Source organism: Hibiscus syriacus, unplaced genomic scaffold (genome assembly GCF_006381635.1).
Source record: "Hibiscus syriacus cultivar Baekdansim isolate YM2019G1 unplaced genomic scaffold, ASM638163v2 tig00110108_pilon, whole genome shotgun sequence".
Lineage (NCBI taxonomy): Eukaryota > Viridiplantae > Streptophyta > Magnoliopsida > Malvales > Malvaceae > Hibiscus > Hibiscus syriacus.
In genome coordinates this window covers 375351-394925 of record NW_024062592.1, presented here as the reverse complement: position 1 = coordinate 394925, position 19575 = coordinate 375351, and the positions used below count along the sequence as shown (strand labels likewise).

General features: G+C 38.4%; 1 long non-coding RNA gene across 1 annotated transcript; it reads right to left on the bottom strand.

Annotated features, from left to right (window-relative positions):
* Positions 1 to 3951: 3951 nt before the first annotated feature.
* LOC120214817 lies at positions 3952 to 17993 on the bottom strand. The gene is made up of 5 exons (XR_005524903.1): positions 17428 to 17993; positions 17009 to 17065; positions 16883 to 16923; positions 16628 to 16782; positions 3952 to 4106 (listed from the first exon to the last, which is right to left on the bottom strand). It is a non-coding gene; the product is annotated as an uncharacterized LOC120214817 (long non-coding RNA).
* Positions 17994 to 19575: the final 1582 nt, after the last annotated feature.

Here is a 19575-nt window from a genome sequence, read left to right as displayed (position 1 = left end):
CAAAACCACAAACCATAATCCAGTATACTTGTTGAAAACTGAGGAAAAAATTTACCACCACAAACCATTATCTCCCTCAAGATGATCCATTATGCAAAAATCAAATTGAACAAAAAATTAACATGCAATCATTATACAAAAAATTAACATATGAATTTCCAAAATCAAATTGAACAAAAATAAACATGAAATAAGCATTAAAAAATAGCAGGATTTCAGATGAATTATGTCTTCCCTTAATGTTATAAAAAAAACATGAAACTACATAGCAGAAAATAAACATTCAAAAATAGTAAATCGAGAAAGAAAGACTCTACACATATGAAGACAATCCAAAGCAGGTTGAAGGATTTTATATTTCAATTTAAAATCAAAACTGAAATAAGTCAGCGAAATAGTCTTTTAGGTTTTAATTTAAAATTCTCACTAGTATGTAACTAACAGTAGAAGTTTCAGGTCCCCAAAATGTAATATCCCTATTTAAATGACTAACAATTTGGCAAGAAAAATGTAATTCAAAGATAGAAAGTACACTAAAACCTACCACTTCAAAAAAATTTAAAAAATAATATATTGAAATTTGAAGCAACAGAGCATGCCAAACCTAATATTTGGATAACTCAAAAAATTACATTTTCCAGGACGATATGTCAGGACAAAAGAACAACACATAAACTACTTTTAATAATTGAAGATTACTATGAACTTATCCCGGTGGAGGATAGGGTCTGACTGAGATCGTCACTTACTGGTATTTGCAAAGATATTTTTGAATTTCATGTTGTGCATAAAGCATTAAGGAATGAGGGCATCAACATAAAGGTTGTAAGGTGGGGTTTTGCTAAGAATGCGTGCCTGGTTGTGTTCCAATCGGTGGAGGAGAAGAATTTAGCGATGGAAGGAAAATGGGAAGCTTTATCTTTCTGGTTTGAAAGGTTGGAGCCTGTTTTGGATGAGGAAAACATTCCCCAAGCTTTTTGCATTATCTCCATGATAGGAGTTCCTTTAAATTGCTGGTCCGTTCCGTTCTTCACTAGGGTGGTATCCAGGTGGGGTAAGTTAGTGAAAATTAAAGATGAAACTGCTCAAAGAGTTGATTGTAGAGTTGCGTAGATGCTTCTCAGGGTTGTTAGTCCTTTTGACATCCCTGATCATACTACCATTTCTACGAATGGAAGGAAATTTATGATAAAAATTAAGGTTGATGGTGGGGATGATTTCTTTCCTGAATTTTCAAAAATGGCCGAAGAGGATGTTCCAAAAGATCCTTGGGTGGAGAGATCCTCCGTTTGGAGTCTAGAGGATGTTCAGGCGCAGCATGAAGGTCACGTGGGTTGTCAGGATATGTCAAAAACCCATAATAGGGTGCAGGAATGGGTCCTAGGCTCACAACTTGGTAATATCACAGAATCCGAGAGAGTTGTCTCCTCTCAGCATGAAAAGTCAAAAGGCCTTTTTAAAAGTAAGAGAAGCGGGAAAAATACGGGGGGATCTCTATAAGTAGGACAAAGTTGACCAGGAGATTGGGCTTCATATAGGCCTTGGAGAACATCGGTTGAGTGGCCTGGATCAAGAAATTTGCCAACTAACTATGGGCCGACTTTCTTCTTCACCAGTTACAGTTAAGGATTCAGTAAGGACTGAAGATGGAGGGGGGTCTGCGGTTGGTTTTAAGTTGATAAGTTCAAGAGCTGGTTCACAAACATGTTCTGCAAGTTCATTATCCATGAAGACTGCTCCGGTTGGATGGAAATTCATCAAAAGTCACAAGAAAATTTATTGTAGGTCTAAGGATAAAAAGATCTGGAATCAGGTTGTGCAGGATTGTAATAATGTGCAGGATTACAAGGAAAATTTACGAGGGGCATCCAAGGGTGAATTGGGTAGAGCTTTAATTTCTAGAGGTTATCTTTTTGAAATTTAAGAGGCTGTTGGTTGTTCGGTAAAGGATATGGACAGGTCTAGGGCGAACATACCTTACCGGAGACTTAAAAGGTCTCTCATTAGGGAAGCAATATATCATGCTAGTGTTGATATTGTATCCTCTTCAGCTTTTCCTTTGCTGTTGGAGGAAGCAATTGCTACATGGGAAATTAGTAAGATATTGGGAATATCTTTCAAAGAGGGGAAGGAAGCTTTTCTACATAAGATTGTTGAATTGGAGAAAGGGTTTAGTGGGGCTACTTGACATCGAGTTATGTCCTTGGGCTATTTTGGGTTATATTTATTTTGAGTATCATGACTAAGCTAAGTATCTTGTCTTGGAACGTTAGGGAGTTGGGTAAAAAAGAGAAACATAGGGCTGTGCAGAAACTTGTTTCTGAGAAAAAACCATTGTTTCTTTTTCTTCAAGAAACAAAACTTGAAAAGCTACCAAGATCTTTTTTAAGGAGAAGTGGTTTGAATAGGCTGCAGGGGTTCGTTGAGTCACCAGCTATAGGTTCATCTGGTGGTATTTTAAGTTGTTGGGATGATAGTACTTTTGAGGTCGAAGATCAGCATATTCATAGGAGGTTTATTGCTGTCTTTGGAAAGTTCAAGTCCAACCATCTTAGGTGTGGCTTCATAAACGTGTATGGTCCGTATGTGGAGGAAGAGAAGGCTGGTTTTTTTGAAGAACTGGAACTGTTTTTAAACGGGTTCAGTATCCCTTTGTGTGTGGGTGGGGATTTCAATGCCTACTTAAATGAAGAGGAGAAGCTGGGTAGAGCTCAGAACAGAAATTCATTGGAAATTTTCAATCACTTTATTCAGCAATCGAGGTTTATTGATGTGCCACTTGTTGGGGGAATTTTACCTGGAGCAGTAATCGGGAGTTGCCAACTTTTGTAAAATTGGTTTATGGTGAATTCTAATTTCTTAGCAGAATTCTCCGGTATCAGTCAGTTTTTATTGCCTAAATCTATCTCCGATCATAATGCAATTATTCTGGAGATTAGGGAAGAAAATTGGGGTAAGAGACCCTTTAGGCTGTTTAGCTATTTAATGACTGAGGATAGTTTTGAGAAGATGGTTGCTGAGTCTATTAAGGTGTTCAAAGAAAAGAAGTCAAGTGCTACAAGACAATTCATCAGATTGAAATGAGGATGCAACAAAATCTGTCTCCCAATGTTGTTGTCAATTCGATAGAGTTGAGGCTCTTGAGAAATGAACTTTGGAGACTTCTCAAAATCGATGAGCAAATTTGGGTTCAAAATTCGAGAGAGAAGTTGGTTAATGGTGGAAATCGTAATTCTAAGTACTTTCACACTTGCGCATCCATTAGGAGGAGGCAGAATTCTCTGCTTGTTCTCAATGTTGATGGTGTCATTACCAAGGATCCAGGTACTATCAAGTCCAGTGTCAGGGAACATTTCTTTAAAGCTTTTAATTGTTGTTCAACATTGGAAGTGGAGGATATTAAGTTGGACTTTTCGATAATTTCTATGCAACGGAATCTTTTGTTAGAGAATGAGTTTACAAAAGATGAGATTTGGGAGATCATTAATTCTTACGATAGTGATAAAGCCCCGGGCCAGATGGGTTGAACATGGGAATTTTTAAGAAGTTCTGGTTTATATTGAAAGGTGATATATTGAAGTTTTTCCACAATTTCTATTTGGGAAAGGAGTGGGAGCATGACATTAACCATTCTTTCTTAACTCTCATCCTGAAAGGCTTTAATGTTGGTAGCTTAGATAATTTCAGACCTATTTCCCTTATAGGTGGGATGTATAAGATCCTTTCTAAGTGTCTTTCGAGAAGGATGAGATGTTGCATCAATGATATTATCAGTGAGTTGATGCTCTGATCAGAACGAGTTTTGACAAAAGAAAAAGAAGACAAATTTCAGAACCAACAACTACTGTAAAGTCTCAAGACCACAATTTCTTCACAGTGAATGGAAACTTAAACTTTGACAAAAGAGAAGCAAACATTAGGTCTTCAAGATTCGGATCCCTAGAGTTAATTGCAAATATGAAAAGCAATTGCATACTTTCTAACCTGCTGCCGAGCTGAGGCAAGTTTCAACAATTCATCTGCCTCTGAGAAATTCATAAACCACTGGCTGAGTGGATGATCCTTGGTGTTGCCCCTTCTCTTGTCATTCATATTTTCAACTGGTACTGCAGGAAAGGGCATTTGTTAGATCTTAAGTACATAAAGTTGAGTAGAATTTATACTAGACTAAAAAAGTAGAAGAGAAAGAATACTATCCATGGCGAGAGCGAGAGAACGAGAGAGCAGATATTCTGATGGCAAAGATGGAGAGGTTCTTGGAGGGGGTTATTGGTCTGCGTTCGTTGATAATCTTAGTAGGAGAGTGAGCAGAATAACTTTAGGGGAACATTTTAGTTATCATGGAAAAGTTATTAGGGTGTTTATTCCTTTTATTAACAACAGACCGAAATACAAAGATTGTACGTTTGCTTTTGTCCATTTTGCAAGCAAGAAGGATCTGTACAATGCGGTGGAGAAGATGAATAATGTCAGGATTGCCGAGAAGATAATTTCTGTATCAGTAGCTAAATATGACAAGTTATCTGAGACGAAGAGTCGTGAAGGGGCTAGTGTGGAGGGCTTCAAAAAGGTCGAAATAGGAGAGTTGAAGGGTAGAAGATTGACTTCTCCAGCACAATGGAAAGAGAAAATGGAACGAATGAGCAAGTTCCTTGATGGAAGGACTTATAGAGACACTGTGGTTGGGGTGAAAAAAGTTCCAGAGGGTCATCAAATAAGCAGTCAAAGGAATACTAAGGAAGAGAAGAAATCTTTGGAAGTCTTTATCCCGATGGAAGAGAGATTATGGTTGAAATCTTCACTTACTGGCATTTGCAAAGATATTTTTAAAGTAGAATTTGTGCAGAAAGCCTTACGAAATGGGTGCTTTAAAGTTAAGGTGATGAGGTGGGGATATGCGAAGAATGCGTGTCTGGTAGTGTTTCAGTCGGTTGAAGAGAGAATGATTGCAATGGAAGAAAAATGGGAAGCTCTGATGTTCTGGTTTGAAATATTGGAACCAGAGGTAGAGGAGGGGGGCATTCCATTAGCTTATTGTGCGATTTCAATGATTGGTGTCCCATTAAATTGTTGGACGGTCCCATTCTTTTCTAGCTTAGCATCCAGATGGGGCAAGGTAGTAAAAATCCAAGATCAAACTGCACATAGAGTGGATTGCAGAGTGGCGCAGTTGTTACTAAGTGTTGAGAGTCCATATGACATTCCAGAACAGATCATCATCACTACGTATGGGAGAAAATTCATGATCAAAATTAAAGTTGATGATGCTGAGGATTTTTTTCCATAATTAACATATATGGAGGTAGAAGAAGTTGCAGAGGAACCATGGGAGGAAAGCTCTTCGGAGTGGAGCAAGGAAGATGTGCAGAATAGGCAAGAAGAGCAGGTGGGAGTACAAGAGTTGTCAGAACCCCAGAATAGGATTGAGTGTTGGATTAGAAGTTCTCAACAAGGCAAAAACACAACTACCGAGGGAGGTTTGAATTTAAACATAGGTATGGAAGATACTTTTGTTTTGTGAAAAAATGTGACAGAAGTAGGGGATGTCTCCATACAGCAGGAAAAGTCAGAAGAAGTTAATGAAGGGAGAGAAAATGGGAAAAGTCTGGGAGGTGTTCCCATAGAGCATGAAAAAGTTGACTGCGGAAATGGGCTTATTAGGGGCCCAGATTTACATTTGAGGAGTGGGTTGGATCAAGAGGAGGAAAGATTAAGCAAGGGATGTTGTTTTGAAATAGCAGAAAATAATGTTGCACATTGTCAAACACCAGTGCAGGTGGGGTCTGTTTCCTTGTCTTCTTATAGAAATTCGGGGATTGTACCTGGGAGTAGAATGGGAAGGGGAAAATATAAACATGTTTATTCAAGATCTAGGTTGAGGGGAACTAGGAGCTGTTTAGGTACAAGTTCGGAATATGAATATAGAAATGAGGAAGGGGATGGGGTAGAGGCATTGGAGAGCTGGAATGTAAGTAAATTGTTAGGGATTTCATTTAGAGGGGGAAAAAAGCTTTTATGAACAAAACAAATTCATTGGTTAAGGAGAGAGGAGCGCATGGGGGGAATTAAGGGGTGATGGATTTCAAGGTTATGACTGGATATAGATGACTAGTTGGAATTTATTGTCTTGGAATGTTCGAGGTTTGGGTAGGAGGATTAAGGCTAGAGTTGTAAGGAGGGTTGTTAAGGAGAGAAAGCCTGTAATTTTATTCATTCAGGAATCGAAAATGGAAATGTTGACTCCACTGGTAGATAGGAAAATGGGTGGTAATTTGTTGACAGCTTCGGCAGTTTCAGCAGCTGTAGGTTCTGCTGGAGGTCTGATTACTTTATGGAATGAAAAAGAGTGTAAGATTATAGAGGAAATCATTCATAGGAGGTTTGTAGCAGTTAAGGGTATTATTGATGGGTTACAAGGATCCTGTTGGTTCATAAATGTGTACGGTCCAAGTGTCGATTCAGAAAAGGAGGCGTTTTTCGGGGAGTTGTTATCATTCTAAGAGAATATAGACTGTCCAGTGTGTCTCGGAGGAGACATCAATGTTGTAATGTCACAGGATGAAAAGATGGGAGGTGCAGTTAACTTAGTTACAATGTTTGCTTTCAAAGATTTTATGAGCAAAGCTAATTTACTGGATTTGCATTTGGTTGGAGGTCGATTTACATGGTGTAACAATAGGGATATCCCAACTTATGAGAGGCTTGATCGATTCCTAGTGGATCAAAGATTTTTATCATTGTACCCTATGATAACTCAAAGACTCCTTGAAAGGTCTGTTTCAGATCATAACAGTATCTTGCTGGAAAATAGGGGCTGGAATTGGGGCCCTAAACTGTTCAAATTGTTTAATTATGTCTTGGAAGAAGATGGATTTTGTAGGATGATGGAGGGAGAACTGGTCAATCTTTGTAATGTGGAGAATAGACAACCAATCTACAGTGTACTAAAAGGAGTGCAGGATGCAGTGAAGAATTGGTCTGGGAAGGGTTATCTTGAGATCCCCGGGAGAATATATAGGTTGGAGAAAGAAATTCAGGAGATGGAACTCAATCTGCAACAAGGTCTCTCCATGGTGTCTATGAAGAACCTAGTGGAAGCAAAGAAAGAGCTGTGGGACTTGTATAAAAAAGATGAATTGATTTGGCTTCAAAAGTCAAGATTGAAGTGGAGTTTGAATGGGGATAAAAACACTAGATTTTTCCACCAGTGTGCAAGAGGTAGATGAAGGAGAAATGGTATCAAATCCATCAAAGTCGATAATGAAGACATCTCAGATCCAAAATTAATTAAAGCTTCGGTGGTGCACTTTTTCAAGGGGTTGTTTAATCAGGAAAATACATTGGAAGTTGAGATGGACTTGGATTTTTTACAGCTATCGAATCAGCAGAACATGGCACTCGAGAAGCCTTTTTCTGAAGAGGAAATTTGGGGTGTAATCGCTAATTCGGATTGTAATAAAGCACCTGGCCCGGATGGACTGAATTTAGGTTTTTTTAAGAAGTTTTGGTCAAGTCTGAAGGAAATTTTGCTGCTGTTTTTTAAAGATTTTTATGAGGGAAAGGAATGGGACATGGAAACCAATCATTTTTTCCTCTCTCTTATTCCCAAGAGGGACAATCCAGAGGGGCTTGAAGACTTTAGGCCTATTAGTCTAGTTGGGAGTTTCTACAAAATTCTCTCAAAAGTTCTGGCTAGAAGGTTAAGCTTATGCATTAATGAAGTTATTAGTCCTTCACATTGCTCGTTTATAGCAAATGAAGGCATTGATTGTTGGAGGAAAAAAGGATTGAAAGGAGTTGTTTTTAAGGAGGATTTCAAAAGAGCTTTTGATACTATTGATTGGAGGATCTTGCTGAAAATAATGAGTAAAATGGGGTTTGGAGCTAGATGGAGTTCTTGTACAAGTGTGTTTCAACAGCTTCCATTTCAGTTTTGGTAAATGGCACACCTACGAAGAAAATTCACATTACTAGAGGGCTAAGGCAGGGTTGCTCGTTATCCCATTTGTTGTTCAATTTGGGAGGGGAATTGCTACATTTAATGTTGGTAAAAGCAGTGAATAAGGGGTTGTTTTCGGGTTTTGAATTAGGCTCTAATGAACGTTCTTTCATGTTATCTCATTTGCAATTTGCGTATGATTTAATAATTTTTAGTAAGGCTTCTATTCATGATTTGGTGAATATTAGAAGGGTACTTTTAATTTATGAACTGATGGTGGGTTTGAAGTTGAATCTGTCTAAGAGCAAAATTTTTGGAATTAATGTGGGGGATGAGGAACTAGTTTCATGGGCAAAGGAAATAGGGTGCATAAGGGGAGTTTTTCCTTCGGAGTACTTAGGTATTCCATTGGGGGCCAAGAGGAATTCTTTTTCCCTGTGGGAACTGGTTATACAAAACTTTTATAATAATTTGGCTGGTTGGAAGGCCAAGTCTCTATCTCTGGCTGGAAGGGCTATCTTGGTCAAATCGGTGTTGTGCTCTATTCCAATCCACTATCTTTCTATTTTTCGGATCCCTATTAGTGTTCTCAACAAACTAAACTCTATCATGGCATCGTTTCTATGGGGGGGATCATCAGATAAAAAGAACATTCATTGGATCAAGTGGGATTTGGTGTGTAAGCCAAAGAAGTTGGGGGGTTTAGGGATTCCGAATTTGCTGCTTTTAAACAGGGCTCTTATGGGGAAATGAGTGTGGAAATTTGCTGGAGAGAAAAATTCTTGGTGGAAATCAATTGTGTGTTGTGTTTACAATATGGATCCTAATTCTTTGATGATCCGGAATACTTGGACAGCTCGTAGTTCTTGGATTTGGAGAGGAATTGTTAAGAACTTCTTTTCAAGTGATGCATTTGGGGACTGTTTTAGGAGAAATTTGTGTGTTAGGGCTGGAAATGGAGAAACTGTTCAGTTTTGGCATGATGTTTGGTTGGGTTCGGCTCCTCTAAAAGATAGGCTTCCAAGGTTATTTGCTCTTTCGAATAACAAAGAGGGTAAGGTAGCAGAATTCAGATTGCACAATGATTCGGGTTGGGTTCGGGATATTCAAATGAGAAGGAATTTGGTGGATTGGGAGGTTGAGCAGTGGCTGCTAATTATCTCTCTGTTGAATAGCTCTTCTTTGTCTCTAGTAGAGGAAGATTGTTGGATTTGGTTGGGAAATGGAGAGGGTTGTTTTACAGCAAAATCATGCATGAAAACCTATTTTGATAGAGAGGGTATTGCTCAATTAGAAAGTAATTGGGAATGGTATGTTTGGAAGGGAGTAGCTCCACCACATGTGGAATCCTTTGTTTGGCAACTTGCTCATCATAGAGTTGCGATGAAAGAGGAATTGCTGAAGAGAGGAGTTTCTGGGGTTGAAGACTCTGTCTGCCCTTTGTGCAAGAAGTACAATGAGTCGATCTCTCATTTGTTTCTTCACTGTGAAGTGGTATGGGTTTTGTGGGCTAAGTTTTTAAAGTTTTGGAATGTTTTCTTTGTGGTTCCTGGTTCGGTGATGGACTTTCTAATTGCCTGGGATGACTTAGTGCCGCGATCCAATATATGGAAGTTTATTTCAAGAGCAGTGTTGTGGTCTATTTGGAAATGTAGGAATGAGGTGATTTTCCAGAATGGAAAGGTTGATTCAGCGCTGTTGTTCTTCATTTCACGTTTCAGAACTGTTTCTTGGTTTGAAACATCAGTTAAGGATGTTCATTTTCATTTTGATTCTTTGATGGGGGATTTAAAACTAGCTGATCAACATGTCAATCTGAATAAGAGGTATCTTCCTTCTTCTAGGTGGAGTCCTCCTCCGATAGGGTTCTTAAAAGTTAATGTTGATGGTGCAATGGTCAAAGGTTGGGATAAGGGTGGAATAGGTGGCTTGACTAGAGATGGCAGAGGGATGGTGCTTGGATCTTTTTCAGAGAAGGTAGGGGGAGGTCCTCCCTTACTCGCTGAGCTTTTGGCGATCAAGAGAGGGTTGATTCTTATTGAGGGAGTTGAAGCTGATCTCTTTTCAAATCAGAGGATCATTTTGGAATCGGATTCTTCTAATGCTCTGAAATGGATTAATAATCCGAACCTTAGTACTACTTTGTTTCATTCCTTGGTAAGGGATATAGCTTCTACTGTGGAGAGGAAGGGTATCATCACAAGGCTCATCTCGAGAACAGCAAATTGGGAAGCGGATGAATTAGCTAAAGCTGGTATAGGCTGAACTTACGTTTTGTGTAATGGTTAAGGTGTTATGCCTTGGTAGTTCCTTTTTAGGAGTTTCAGGGTGTGTTTTGTTTTCAGATTTATGGTTTTCTGTTTTGTAAGAAGTTGTTAGCTGTTGAGTAGTGGAGGTGTATTATTGTTCTAATTAAAAAAAGTTAGAGGCACTCTTTTCCTCCTTCCAATGTCCTTCATGTTATGTTTGTAACATGTAGGATAAAAAGGGGGTTTTTAATGAGGCCTTATTTTATCTAAAAAAAAGATATTATCGGTGAGTCTCAATTTGCTTTTATTTCTTTTTTTTTTATAAGAATAGAAGGCCTCAATAAAACCCCCTTCGTGATTAACGGAACTTAAAAATAGTTCCTTAATCCGCACAAGGAGGAAAAGAGTGCCCTAGGATTTCATTAAACTCAAATATAACAAAGTAATACAAACTAATCTCCCTCAAGAGATACAAAACCAGAAAGAAACAGCCCTTAACAGAACATAATTCCACCAATACCAGCCTTAGCTAGGACATCCGCCTCTATATTGGCTGTCTTACTAACCCAACTAATAAAACCTTCAAAAACACTAAGCTTTTGAATAATGTCTTTAACAATTTGAACATAAACAACAGGACAAGAGACCACATCCTTAACCCAGCCAACTGCCACCTTACTATCACTCTCAATAATCAATCTATCTTTAAACCTATGACAAATAGATTCATAAAAATCTAAACCCTTTAGGATAGCCTTCAATTCCATTAAAGTTGGGGGCCCCGGACTAGCAGGCTCTTTGAAGGATCCAAGAATCGAACCAGACATGTCTTTCAAAATACCACCTAAACCACTCATCTTCCAATCACTCGAAGTAGCCGCATCCACATTAAGTTTAATAAAACCTTTTGGATTGTTCTTTTATTGCTAATGAAGGAATTGATTTATGGAGGAAGAAAGGTTTGAAGGGCTGTGTATTTAAGGTAGACTTCAACAAGGCTTATGACTCGGTAGATTGGGACATTCTATTTAAAGTTATGGCTAAGATGGGGTTTGGTTCAAAATGGTGTAGCTAGATTTAGATGTGTGTTTCTACTGCTTCGGTATCAATCTTGGTAAATAGGATTCCAACTGCTGAATTTCCTATGGCTAGAGGCCTTAGACAGGGCTGTTCACTGTCCCCTTTGTTGTTTAATCTCGTTGGAGAACTACTTCATCTGCTGCTCCGTAAAGCAGTATCTTCGGGTTTGTTTAATGGTCTGGTGGTTGGTAAAGATGAGGCCTCGGTCAATTTATCTCATCTGCAATTTGCAGATGATCTCATCATTTTCTGCAATGCTTCAAAGACTCAGATTGTTAATGTTAAGAGGATACTTCGTGTGTTCGAGGTTATGTCTGGCCTGAAGCTGAATCTGTCTAAGAGCAAATTATTTGGTATTAATATTAATGAGGAAGAGGTTCGTCAGTGGGTTAATGCTATCGTTTGTTCAGTAGGACATTTTCCTGCGGAGTACTTGGGGTTGCCTCTTGGTGCTAAGAGAAATTCTATGTTGTTGTGGGATCTAGTAGTTCAAAAGTTTCATTTGAAGCTAGCCAGATGGAAGGCGAAGACTTTATCAATGGCAGGGAGGCTGGTTTTACTGAAGGCAGTTTTGGGTTCCCTTCTTATTTATTTCATGTCCATGTTCAAGATTCCTTCATCGGTGATTGTCAAGCTAAATTCCATCATGGCCAGATTTTTATGGGGAGGAGTTGAGGCCAAAAAAATCCATTGGGTTAATTGGACAAAAGTGTGTTCTGGAAAAAGTGTTAGTGGTCTTGGTGCTTTGGACATTAGTTATATGAATAGCTTTATTTGGGATATGGTCTTGGATGTTTGCTAATGATAAAGAGTCAGTGTGGAAGAAGGTAATCTGCTATAAATATAATATGGATCCCAGTTTTCTAATGTTTAACGAGAAACTTCCTGCACATGCTTCTTGGATTTGGAAATCGGTGGTCCATAACCATTTCAAGCAAGATCAGTTTGGAGCTAAGTTTCAAAGTATGTTTAAAGTCCGAGTGGGGGATGGAGGGAGCATCAGATTTTGACTTGATAGTTAGGCACATGATTCCCCTCTTAAAGTGGTTTTTCTCAGAATGTTTGTGTTGTCTATAAACAAGAATGGGAAGCTTATTGAGTTTGGGGAGTTTCGGTCAACAGTGTGGTCTTGGCATGTTCATGTGAGAAGGAATTTGAGTGATTGGGAATTGTCTCAATATGTTGATTTAATGGCTTTGATCCATAATATCACTCTTTCTCAGGAGTTATCAGATGGGTTAGTTTGGTGTGGGAATGGGGAAGGAGCCTATACTGTCAGTTCATGTGTTAAGTCTTGTTGTCCTGCTGGTACATCAAATCCTTTTTGGAAGAAATACGTTTGGAGGGGTTTAGGGCCTCCTAGAGTGGAGGTCTTTTTGTGGCAAGTGGTGTTGCAGAGACTGCCAGTAAAACTTGAGTTACAGAGGAGAGGAGTCGCAGTTATTGTTGATGTTGCTTGCCCTTTTTGTGAAAAGGCGGATGAAAATGAAACCTCATCACACTTATTCTTTTCTTGCTTGGTGGCGTGGTCCTTATGGAACAAATTTATGAGTTTTTTGGGAGTTTCTTCAGTTTTTCAAGTCAACGCTCAAAGTTTTATGGTAGCTTGGGATGAATTGGTTCCTAATTCTAAAATTTGGTCCTTCATTCCGGGGGTGGTTCTATGGATAATTTGGAAATGTAGGAATGCCGTTGTGTTCGAGGGGGGAGGGTAGATCAGATTGATATATTCTTTATGGCAAGATGTAGGTTGGCTGCTTGGTTCTTAGCTTACTACAAGGTTGTATCTATTCCTAAGGACTCTCTCATTTGTGACCTTTCACTTGGGGATTGTTGCTCTTTCTCAAGCTCTCATATTATCAAAATTGTGTCTTGGTCTCACCCTCCAAAGGGTTTTATTAAGTTGAATGTTGATGATGCAGTGACTGCAGACTGGAGGAAGAGTGGTGTTGGGGGCATCCTAAGAGTTCACGATGGTTCGGTGTTGGGTTCCTTTCAAGATGTTGCTGGTCCAAGTCCTCCTATTTTTTATCTGCTGTAAATATAATATGGATCCCAATTTTCTAATGTTTAACGAGAAACTTCCTGCACATGCTTCTTGGATTTGGAAATCGGTGGTCCAGGAAGATCAGTTTGGAGCTAAGTTTCAAAGTATGTTTAAAGTCCGAGTAGGGGATGGAGGGAGCATCATATTTTGGCTTGATAGTTAGGCACATGATTCCCCTCTTAAAGTGGTTTTTCCCAGAATGTTTGTGTTGTCTATAAACAAGAATGGGAAGCTTATTGAGTTTTGGGAGTTTCGGTCAACAGTGTGGTCTTGGCATGTTCATGTCAGAAGGAATTTGAGTGATTGGGAATTGTCTCAATATGTTGATTTAATGACTTTGATCCATAATATCACTCTTTCTCAGGAGTTATCAGATGGGTTAGTTGGTGTGGAAATGGGGAAGGAGTCTATACTGTCAGTTCATGTGTTAAGTTTTGTTGTCCTGCTGGTACATCAGATCCTTTTTGGAAGAAATACGTTTGGAGGGGTTTAGTGCCTCCTAGAGTGGAGGTCTTTTTGTGGCAAGTGGTGTTGCAGAGACTGCCAGTAAAACTTGAGTTACAGAGGAGAGGAGTCGCAGTTATTGTTGATGTTGCTTGCCCTTTTTGTGAAAAGGCGGATGAAAATGAAACCTCATCACACTTATTCTTTTCTTGCTTGGTGGCGTGGTCCTTATGGAACAAATTTATGAGTTTTTGGGGAGTTTCTTCAGTTTTTCAAGTCAACGCTCAAAGTTTTATGGTAGCTTAGGATGAATTGGTTCCTAATTCTAAAATTTGGTCCTTCATTCCGGGGGTGGTTCTATGGATAATTTGGAAATGTAGGAATACCGTTGTGTTCGAGGGGGAGGGTAGATCAGATTGATATATTCTTTATGGCAAGATGTAGGTTGGCTGCTTGGTTCTTAGCTTACTACAAGGTTGTATCTATTCCTAAGGACTCTCTCATTTGTGACCCTTCACTTGGGGATTGTTGCTCTTTCTCAAGCTCTCATATTATCAAAATTGTGTCTTGGTCTCACCCTCCAAAGGGTTTTATTAAGTTGAATGTTGATGATGCAGTGACTGCAGACTGGAGGAAAAGTGGTGTTGGGGGCATCCTAAGAGTTCACGATGGTTCGGTGTTGGGTTCCTTTCAAGATATTGCTGGTCCAGGTCCTCCTATTTTTTATCTGCTGTAAATATAATATGGATCCCAGTTTTCTAATGTTTAACGAGAAACTTCCTGCACATGCTTCTTGGATTTGGAAATCGGTGGTCCAGGAAGATCAGTTTGGAGCTAAGTTTCAAAGTATGTTTAAAGTCCGAGTGGGGGATGAAGGGAGCATCAGATTTTGGCTTGATAGTTAGGCACATGATTCCCCTCTTAAAGTGGTTTTTCCCAGAATGTTTGTGTTGTCTATAAACAAGAATAGGAAGCTTATTGAGTTTGGGGAGTTTCGGTCAACAGTGTGGCTTGGCATGTTCATGTCAGAAGGAATTTGAGTGATTGGGAATTGTCTCAATATGTTGATTTAATGGCTTTGATTCATAATATCACTCTTTCTCAGGAGTTATCAGATGGGTTAGTTTGGTGTGGGAATGGGGAAGGAATCTATACTGTCAGTTCATGTGTTAAGTCTTGTTGTCCTGCTGGTACATCAGATCCTTTTGGAAGAAATACGTTTGGAGGGGTTTAGTGCCTCTTAGAGTGGAGGTCTTTTTGTGGCAAGTGGTGTTGCAGAGACTGCCAGTAAAACATGAGTTACAGAGGAGAGGAGTCGCAGTTATTGTTGATGTTGCTTGCCCTTTTTGTGAAAAGGCGGATGAAAATGAAACCTCATCACACTTATTATTTTCTTGCTTGGTGGCGTGGTCCTTATGGAACAAATTTATGAGTTTTTGGGGAGTTTCTTCAGTTTTTCAAGTCAACGCTCAAAGTTTTATGGTTGCTTGGGATGAATTGGTTCCTAATTCTAAAATTTGGTCCTTCATTTCGGGGGTGGTTTTATGGATAATTTGGAAATGTAGGAATGCCGTTGTGTTCGAGGGGGGAGGGTAGATCAGATTGATCTATTCTTTATGGCAAGATGTAGGTTGGCTGCTTGGTTCTTAGCTTACTACAAGGTTGTATCTATTCCTAAGGACTCACTCATTTGTGACCCTTCACTTGGGGATTGTTGCTATTTCTCAAGCTCTCCTATTATCAAAATTGTGTCTTGGTCTCACCCTCCAAAGGGTTTTATTAAGTTGAATGTTGATGATGCAGTGACTGCAGACTGGAGGAAGAGTGGTGTTGGGGGCATCTTAAGAGTTCACGATGGTTCGGTGTTGGGTTCCTTTCAAGATGCTGCTGGTCCAGGTCCTCCTATTTTGATAGAACTTAAGGCTATTAAGGAAGGGTTATCCTTCTTTGCTTCGATTCAGCAGAGTTTTAAGGACAGGTTAATTGTTGAATCAGATAGTAAATTAGTAGTGGAATGGGTCAAGAATATCGATTGTTGTCCCTATGTGTATTTAGACATTGTGACAGCTATTGTTGATAAGATTAGAGGTTTGAATGGTAGTATTAGATGGGTTGCTAGGTCAGCCAATGTTGAGGCTGATAGTTTAGCTAAGGTTGGTATTGGATAGATACGATGTTTTCGTTTGGTTGGTTGGGTTATCTGTAAGAGAGACTGTACGTTGTTTCTAAGTTTTGTAATTTGTGGTTACCAATGAATTATTTAGGCATTCTTTTTCTCCTTCCGCTGATTAAGGAGCACCTTGTGATCCTTTAATCATGAAGGGTGGTTTTAACGAGGCCTATCATTTCTATAAAAAAAAGATTACTATGACCATCCATGTAATAGAATTGGAACATAGAAACCATTGAATTCATATATAATTTCATATGAAGACAATCCAAAGCCGGTTGAAGGATTTTATATTTCAATTTAAAATCAAAACTGAAATAAGTCAGTGAAATAGTCTTTTAGGTTTTAATTTAAAATTCTCACTAGTATGTAACTAACAGTAAAAGTTTTAGGTCTCCAAAATGTAATATCCCTATTTAAATGACTAACAATTTGGCAAGAAAAATGTAATTCAAATATAGAAAGTACACTAAAACCTAACACATAAAAAATAAATTAAAAAATAATATATTGAAATTTGAAGCAGCAGAGCATGTCAAACCTAATATTTGGACAACTTAGAAAATTACACTTTCCAAGACGATATGTCAGGACAAAAGAACAACACATAAACTACTTTAATAATTGAAGATTACTATGACCATCCAGGTAATAGAATTGGAACATAGAAACCATTGAATTCATATAGAATTTCATACCTGAAACTGAAATGCATGGATCAAATTCATCAAAGACCACCACTTGATGGTTTCGAGAAGCTGAATTATTGAGATCAAGGGCTACTTGGTTAGGATTATTATCGCTAGTAGGAGGAGAAACCCCCGGATCAGTTGCTACAGAAGTTTGGCATACCCTATCATGAAAGATATTTTTCAGTATACATCATCAAGCAAAACAAAATTGAAAGTAACATGTCTTTAAAAAGAAATATCTTTCAATATAAGAAGGGTTACCTTCCGTCTTGAGAGTGATCATTAGTTCTAGCACCGCTCCCCTGACAGAGAAGATGATCAAGCTAATTACATTTCCCATGTCAAGCAAAACACAATTGAAGTCAATATGTCTCTAAAAAGAAATACCTTTCACTATAAGAAGGAATCTGAATCTCACTTACTGCTTCTACATAACTGCTTCCCCTGGAAGAGAAGATGATCAAGCTTATTTTCTTCCCCATGTAAAGCATATCAAAAAGGTATTAGCATCGTACTTAAATTTCACAAGGATCTCAAGTATTAAATCTGGACATGTTATATGGTGAAATGACACCCAAAAGCAAATTTGGATAGAAAAATTCCATGAAAAGTTACCAAGTAAATGCAACATATAAGAATCCTAATCTAGTTCAATAGAAACTATTAATATTTACTCCTTCATTTTGAATGTTTTTCATTATTACATCAACAAAAACTGAGACATGTTCAACATAATCTAATCAACAATATTAATGTTTCGTGAAAGAACGTAGCAATATAATGCCTCAAAGTAAATAAGTGCATACCAAGTAGAAGAACCATCCCCGTCAAAAGCATGGTCTTTACCATAGCCCCTAGATCTTGTGACTATTGAAAATCATCAACACTTCTACTTATACCTCAGGTAGTCATAATCCCTGCTGTAGCGGTTTTCATAATCTCTGTCATAACAATCTCCATCACAATTGTTTGAATCCCCATATCTGCCATACCGCTCATCATCTCTATAACTCTATTCAGGGTCTCTTCCATGACCATTCTGATCATCATAATCCCTGCTCCCATAACGAACATAATCATATTTGACGCCATATCCCCCTGAATCTGGCCTATACACTCTACCTGTTGATGTATTATGAAACCTGTAAAACAAACAAGAAAATATTATGAAAGAACTCAACATCCCCATTATTTAATATTCTCATATCAAGAATGAAACTCCAAAGCAATATCTTTAACAAATTGTTAATAGGAGAAGAAAAGTAATCATACAGATCCCACTGATCATGATCAAGAAATGTAACTGGAATGTACATAAATGGAACTGAATAAAAAAAACTAGATTAAGCATGGATCTTTTCTGTTTGTGTTCCATTTCATTGCTAATATTCTCAAAGGTTTACTACTCAAGAAAGGGGGGAAATGGATGTTAATTGGTGAATGCATGAACAATAAATATCTCACAATTAAAGGCAAGAATGAGAAAATACAACTGTACCTTTGGAGAGAAAAACCACTTTAATTAATCTCAATAAATTTTCCATGGAAAAATTAATGTGACACATCAAAATGTAACTAATGTGTAGCATGCACATGTCTCTCATTGTTATGTGAACAACAAATACGACATAACACATTAAGTCAACTAAAATTCAACCCAATAAATCAGATAATGTTTCACCTAAACCTTAAATCAGATACATTTTCTTGGAGGAGGCTCTGGCCACCTGGGAAGTTAGTAAAATTCTAGGGATCTCATTTAAAGAGGGGAAGAAGATATTCTTGGAAAAAATTATTAATCTTGAGGAGGGATTGGTTAAAGATAGGGAAGGGACGGGCCCGGGGGAATAGGTTTCTGGTTTATTTCTTTACTTCGAGGATTTTCTGTTTTTCGTGTATATATGATGAAGATTAAGATATTTTCATGGAACGTCAGGGGCTTGGGTAAAAAGGAGAAATCTAGAGCTGTAGCAAATATGGTTAAGAAGCATAAGCCGTGTATTCTTCTCATCCAAGAAACTAAGTTAGAATGTTGTTCTCAGGCATTGTGGAGGAGGTTAGGTGGAAGGTTTCTTAATGGAGGAACTTTCGTTCCAGCAGTGGGTTCGGCAGGTGGACTGTTGGTCTTGTGGAATGATATGGTTTTCGAAGTTTCAAATAGCCATTTAACGGGCAGATTCATAGCAGTTTTTGGAAGATTTAAGAATTCAAATGAAGAGTGTGTGATTATTAATGTTTATGGTCCTTCAATTGATTCAGAAAAGGAGGAATTTTTCAGGGAGTTGTTGGATTTTGTCGCGGCTCAAACCGTGGCAGTCTGCATTGGGGGTGACTTAAATGTGTATCTGGATCCGGCTGAGAAGTTGGGAAAGTCTCAGAATTGGCTATCTATTGATATTCTTAGAAATTTTATGGTGCAAACTAACTTAATAGATCTCCCTATGGTAGGGGGAAGATTTACTTGGTGTAACAAAAGAGAGACTTCTACTTGGGTCAGACTTGACCGGTTTCTTATATCTGGGAATTTTCTGTTATGTTTTCCGAATGTAGTGCAGAGCCTATTACCTAGGTCTTTATCTGATCATAATCCTGTCTTATTGGAGGAAAAAACAGTAGATTGGGGTCCTAAACCGTTCAGATTTTTTAATTATCTTCTAGAGGAGAAAGGTTTTGAGGAGTTGGTTCAATCGTCTTTGGAAAATTGGAGGGGGAGTAAGAGCAGAAGGGGATTCTTCAGTTTTTTACAAGGTACAAAAAATCAATAAAAAAGTGGTCTGGCAGCAAGTTTCAGGGGATTGCAGAGTCTATTTCAGAGTTGGAATTGAAGATCCAGGATTTAGAATTTAAGGCACAAGACGTTGTTCTCTCACAGCAGGAATGGGATCAGTTGTCTCAGTTCAGAACGAATCTATGGAGGTTGTATAGGGTGAAAGAAAGTATTTGGTTTCAGAAGT